The sequence below is a fragment of the Cryptomeria japonica genome, chromosome 2 (assembly GCF_030272615.1).
Source record: "Cryptomeria japonica chromosome 2, Sugi_1.0, whole genome shotgun sequence".
In the NCBI taxonomy this organism is placed as follows: domain Eukaryota; kingdom Viridiplantae; phylum Streptophyta; class Pinopsida; order Cupressales; family Cupressaceae; genus Cryptomeria; species Cryptomeria japonica.
Window position 1 is genome coordinate 209,512,511 of NC_081406.1, and position 6,607 is coordinate 209,519,117.

Sequence of the window (6,607 nt, forward strand, 5' to 3'; positions counted from 1 at the left end):
TTCCTAAATTAAATAAATATTTTATTTATTTAATTGATCCCACTTTCTCTATTAATTAAATAAATCTTTATTTATTTAATTAATTCATTAGCCTTTTCTACCCATGACACATGTCATTCATCTCTTAATTCTTCTCTTACCTACCCCTTTATCATTTAATTATTTCCTCTACCTACCCTTTAATCCTAGCCAACCATGTATCTTTACACCTCTTAATCTTATCCCTCCATTTCTTATAGTGTTCTCTATATAAGAGGATGTTTCCTTCATTATCAACCCTAATCGTTAAAATCTCTTATGCAATCAAGCCTTCTTGCAATTATACTATCAACGACATTTTCGTTCTTTGTTGAGCTCTTGTGCACACATAAAATCTAAGAGCAAATATATCAAACAAGATCAATGGAGATTGAAACCCTACTAGACATGAGAATGGTATATAATATTTATTTTGTTTATTTGCATGATCTTAGGTATCTTCATTTGTGTATGGTGAATCATTTTCATTGTCAAGCTAGGGTTTTGTGGTTGATCCTTGTTAGTCTTTTAATATTGTTGTTTCCAGTATTCGCTTTTCACCATATACAGTCATTAAAGGGAACAAAATGTAGAGAAAAAATGTACATACTTCACACTTTTCTCGCCTTGTCTGACAATAATTTTAGCCTTGTCGGTGAATGAGTATTCTTTCTATTTAATTTGAGAGATTATAGCTCATAAGTTGATCAAATTTAGCCATGTCCTAACCCTTTAGCCAATTTATCCCCAATGATTGAAATCTATCTTTGATCCCACCTATTTTCTCAAGCCTTGAACAAAATAGTTGGTATGATCTTGTCTACTTTAATCAAGACTCTGTTTCACATTCTCTAAGCCAAAGCTATTTGAAATATGGTTTTTACCTATCAACTTGGGTGTGAAAATTTGAATGAGTACCTAAGATTCAATATTTAAAGACAACGATTAGGATATTCTATCATCATTATAGGTCAAGCTATAGCAATAATCCAAGAAATAGAATAAGACTAGTTCTACAACATTTCACATTAGATCAACCTTGAAATTTAGTGAGTATCAAGATTCTTCGATTTCAACAACCTAATTATTTTCATTACATATTATAAACAACAACAACAACAACAACAACAACAACAAGCGTTACTTGACTTACTCACAAGTGAGAAACTTCAATCCTAGCATAGCAAGCCCAAAAAGCATTTGATGTCATGGCCTTGACATGAACTTAATGATTATAATAAAGAGAATAATTTAGGGTTAAGTCGCAAGTAAAAGTGTAATCATCGAATTTGGTCAAAATTGTTGTTTTAAAGGCTAAAATATAGTCAAATTCTGATTTGAAGACTCTATCCAACTATTTTGTAAGAGTTAACAACTCGTCTATTCAAAACCCTAAAACATCTCATATCTAAAATGAACAATAAAAAACAATCCAAAAACACAACATCTATTTACATCAACACTGCCTCATTAATAAACCTAAACTTTTTATAACCTTTACATTTCAATTTAAAATTATATTAAAAAGTTCTGATGTTGTTTCTAGAATTAGATTGCGTCTTAATTTTTGGATCGATATTTGTCTCACTCTATGATCAATCATCAATACTCTATAATCATGATGATGGATCACAGAACATGATCCAAAACATCAATCCAAAAACTAAAACACAATCTAATACCAAAAACAACATCAAAACCTTATTAATTGTGAAAACCTTATATCATTAACATTATATTATTCTAAAACTTAATTTGTATAGTAATCATTCATTTATCCTAAAACTACCATAAAAATTTGTGATTAAAAAAGTCACTCTTGTTCCTTTCCAAGTACAAGGCGCACACTTTCTAGAGACCTTTAGAAAGATGTAATTTGTTGATGTGTCCTATACCTAAACATAACCCAACAGTTTAGTTTAACTCTAGGTTCATAATACCTTGTTGAATGTGAGCAGCCGTTATATGTTTGGGTGGGACCCAATGTGGACGACGCCGAAGCATATTCCGTTAATTTGCGTGCCCGTTCGTTTACGCGTAACTCCCAGAAAAATCAGATTTGTCCAACGTTCCTGCTCTCTCCGCTTACGTCACGTCAGAATGCCCGTTTTTTTATCGTATGTCTCGCCCAATCAGATTTGTCTAACGTTTCTGCTCTCTCCGCTTACCTCACGTCAGAATGCCCCTTTTTTTATCGTATGTCTCGCCCGTTGCTCTCATAAGAAGAAACAATGAATGGAGACATGATTCCTTCCTTCCTTTTTGGACCCACTCTTACAGGTGGCGCCTTTGTGTATAAGTTGAATCTAATTTTATTATATTCTTCACATGTCTTCTTTATTATTAGAGGCTGCTTTTGGAGGGAGGGGTCGGTGTAGGTGTAGGTGTAGGTGTAGGGGTGGAAAAGGATTTAAACAATCTCTGTCAATAATATTGTGAAAGTGTATCAGTAGTCGTCATAGCTAATTTTGTATACACATCGGATTTTGATGATTTTGTTTTGGTTGTCTCTACATGTGATTTAACTATTTATAGCTAGTGTTCTAGCTTCTAGGTAGTAAGGATGCATTTGATACTTGCTAAAAGATGCCCCAATAACCATGCACTTTTAAATTTCATTTGATGGTTGTAGTTTGAATGTCAAATCCATTTGCACATAGTAAAAATTGAATAGGAAAATGTTATTATAGTAAGGAATTGTTGAATATGATGAATGCAAACTTCCTAGATAATGAGATCTCTTAATAGGCTTTGTATGATTATGTAACCATCTATTGTGCACATGAAATTAACAATCTATACAAAGGTCAAAAGCCTACAAAACAATGATAAAATACACATAATCATAGGAAAACTACAACAAAACAATAGAAAAATGATAAGATGAATTTAAAATAATATGAAATGGTTGAAAACACATTAACTAGATCAAATCATAACAAATACAAGAGAGGAAAAGAAATTCTAAACTTTTGAGTGATGAGTTGAATCTAGAGAAGAAGGTCCCAAAAGCATGTTTCAAGTAGAGAATAAGGGGATGATTACTTGGGAGCTTGTTGAAATGGCAAAACCCCTACTTTGGTCTTTTCTTCCATAAGTAGCTGAAAATTTAAAATAGGATTTGTTTTGTGTGTGCTTTTACTTATGAGTGCATCCAGAACAAAGAGCGATAATAATAAAAGAAACAATAATAAATGTGTCTACTATTATCCTTATGCATGTGGAAGAGAGTTAAAATATGTAGAATCTAGAGATGCCAAAGAAAATATAATACAAAATAACAAAGAAAGAGGGAAAGAACAGCAAATCATCCAAAGAAAGTGGAGTCCCATGTCATGTAGAAAGCTTCGTCACATGGGGAGCAAATGCACTAAGAACTAGGGTGTTGTTGTACAATGCTAGAATGATGTAGAATATTATAGAAAAGCTTGATAATGTAGTGGATTGAAGGCCAAAGCTTAAAACTAGCCCAATGCATGAAAAGAAGTCCAATTTGAAAATCTCAATTATAAATAGGGGTATTTTGGGCAAAGGTATAAGGAGATGACTATTGCATACTCAACAATTAAAACTAAGGAATTTTTAATCACATTGTTTTGGTTTTTGTTGACCATATGTATGACTATATAAACATAGGATTAAATTGTGACTACATGGACACCTACTGACTAGACTTCAATTCTAAATGGACAAAGCTTAAATTTATTTGAAAATATATCTAAATACAAAATGAATGTAACAAACATCAAAAGAATCATCGCATATAACATATATACATAAAACAACCTAAAATTTGGCATTTGGACTAAAATGGGCTATACGATGTGCTAAAATGTGTCCTAAAATATGGTATAAGAATTGGCAACTAAATAGGTACAATTCGTAGTGTCAAAATTTTAGGGTATGCAATTATTCACATTGTATTTTTCCTCCACTTTATAGGCTTGTGCTAGTAGTTGATAAAGTTATGCCAAAAGTACATAAAATAAAATTTTAAATAGTTTCTAAAAGGATATAACTCAAAAAGGATACATAGTAGCATTTTATAATTGAAGCATGCATGACCCTAGATTGAGATTTACAAAACATGTCATAATACATAAATATCTAAAACATGATTATGTTTAAAAATATATATTGTGTACCATATACACATTAAAAAGATAACAAACAACGCAAACATGTTAGAAACAACATATCCTACAACATAAATGTACATTAGAAAAATATAAAATGCAATACAAATACATAAATAAAAAATAACAAGTTGTGACAAAGCATATATGATCCAACATATGCATAATATATGTACAAAGGAAACTAGACAACACATGTAGGCAAAATAAAGATCTACAAACACATAAGATAAATGGAAGATAAAGATGGAAATATTTTCCAATGTTCAATTTATATAAAATAGAAAGAAAATTTCACGAAATGCAAGTGTTGGTGTGCTTTATTGGTAAGTGATTCATATGTAAACATGATATTAAAGACCACATAGACTAGCAAACTTTTTTAGCAAGTGATCTTGATAAGGGTGGCCATGCCCAACATATTTATAACTGGGACCACAAGTTACAAATGCTAGGAAAGCATAACAACAATGTAAATGAAATATATGGATATAATATATGCCCTCTTTAAAATAATTGCACACAAGAAGTTTATGCAATTGATTTTAAGGTAGGTATAAGGGGTATATATAAATTCCTTATTAAGATGACATGTATAAGATTATATGCATCAATATGCATCAAAAGTCAATGTTATTTTATCTCTAAAAATAGACAAAATAAAGAAATTGCACTTTTTTAATATTGAACAAAACAATTAATTAAATAATACAATATAGAAAGCTACCAAGGTAGCTGAAAATAATCATCCAAACATCAACTAGAAGGCCACAAGAAAGAACCAAAAGCCATTAGATGAAACTTTTACAATGATTGGAATAATCTGTACAAACAAAATTCAACCACAAGATTACAAGAAAGAACTAAAAGCTACATAATCCTCTAAACACTTACAATGAATGGAATAATATGTCTAAATAAAATCCAACCTAAGATAAAACCAGAAAGTACACAAGCTAAATAAAACTCTTGCCATGACTTAGCTTGTTATTAAATTGAAACTTCATATTTTGTTCTTTGATTTGCTATAGCTAGAGCATAACCTTCACATTCCTCTTGCATGAGGTTTCACTTTGTGAAAAAAGAAAAAACCAGCTAAAGGAATATGTCAAAGTAAAACCTTAGACTACCAGTTACCTAATGAAAGTTGTTAGAAATCATAGCAACATATCTATTTTTCCAAATATTCTTTAAAATAACTTGTCAAATTGAATCAACAATCACATCATTTTGTAGACCAAAACCAAAAATAACTTATTTCCAAATTGAGCTCATGGTTAAAAATAGCACGAAAGTCTCTAAAAATAGCAATCATTGTTTAACATGCAAACAATCCCAAAAGATATGTTTCAAAGTTTCGCCACTATGGCAAAGAGGACAAAAAACAGGTTGGACAATAATACATTTCATCTATCCCCAATACATAGCTTGCAATGTAATATTTTCCAACACAACACTTGAGTATCAAAATCAGCCTTTGATTTCCATATTTGTGCGCTCATTTTGGACCAAAACTTGGAGCTAATTCTACTTTTCCATTTTTTATTCAAAAAACGAGTAAGAGGCCAATTAAGAAGAATATGGGCATAAACTTTCTTTAAAGGAAAATAGTTGAAATGGCTAAAGGATGGCCATTTTCAATCCTTGAAGAGATAATATTCTTTGAATTTACATAATTTTATAGCAAGATCAACAAGAACTAATGACTTGTTTATAATTATTTTTCAACCTATAATGATCTTTGATTTTAAACTTAACCCTAGAAGAAATGGAAGAGACAACCAAAAGGAAGGTTGTTAACAAAGAATAATAGTGTGTTGTTAACCAAAAATAATAATACTCCACTTGAAATTATGCCCCCACTAGATAGAAAAAATCAAAGAAAAAAAGATGTGTCATATAAATGGTGATCAGCATAGTTAGGGGGGAAAATATAAGATGATTGACAAACAATGAAAGAGGTTAAATATTATGTTGACAACCAATTTTGTCTCACAAGGAAAATGAATAGAGAAGTTATTTGAAGATAAGATTTAGCATGAATAAATACAAAAACAATGCTACAAATGCTATTAAATACCATTAATAAACATAACAAGATTTTTTTTATCACATATTTGTTTTTAGCAAGGCTAAAAATTAATTAAAAGATAAGATTCCTAATTCTAGAAATGAAAAATATTTGTTTATTATAAATTTCATTGTGTATAAAATGATCTATCATGTCACATGATAACTAAAAAATCATATATTTTTTTATTAGTTATTTATTTTTATTTTACTAAACAATTAATTAATTAAGATAATTGTCTTTGTTTTCAACTTTTACAAAAAAAAATTATAATCATATAAAATACATTGGCAATAAAACATTCAATAAAACCACCCTAGCAAGGTTTGAATCTTGATAACAACACCGCAACTTAACCATCATACCATGCCACTATTGACAT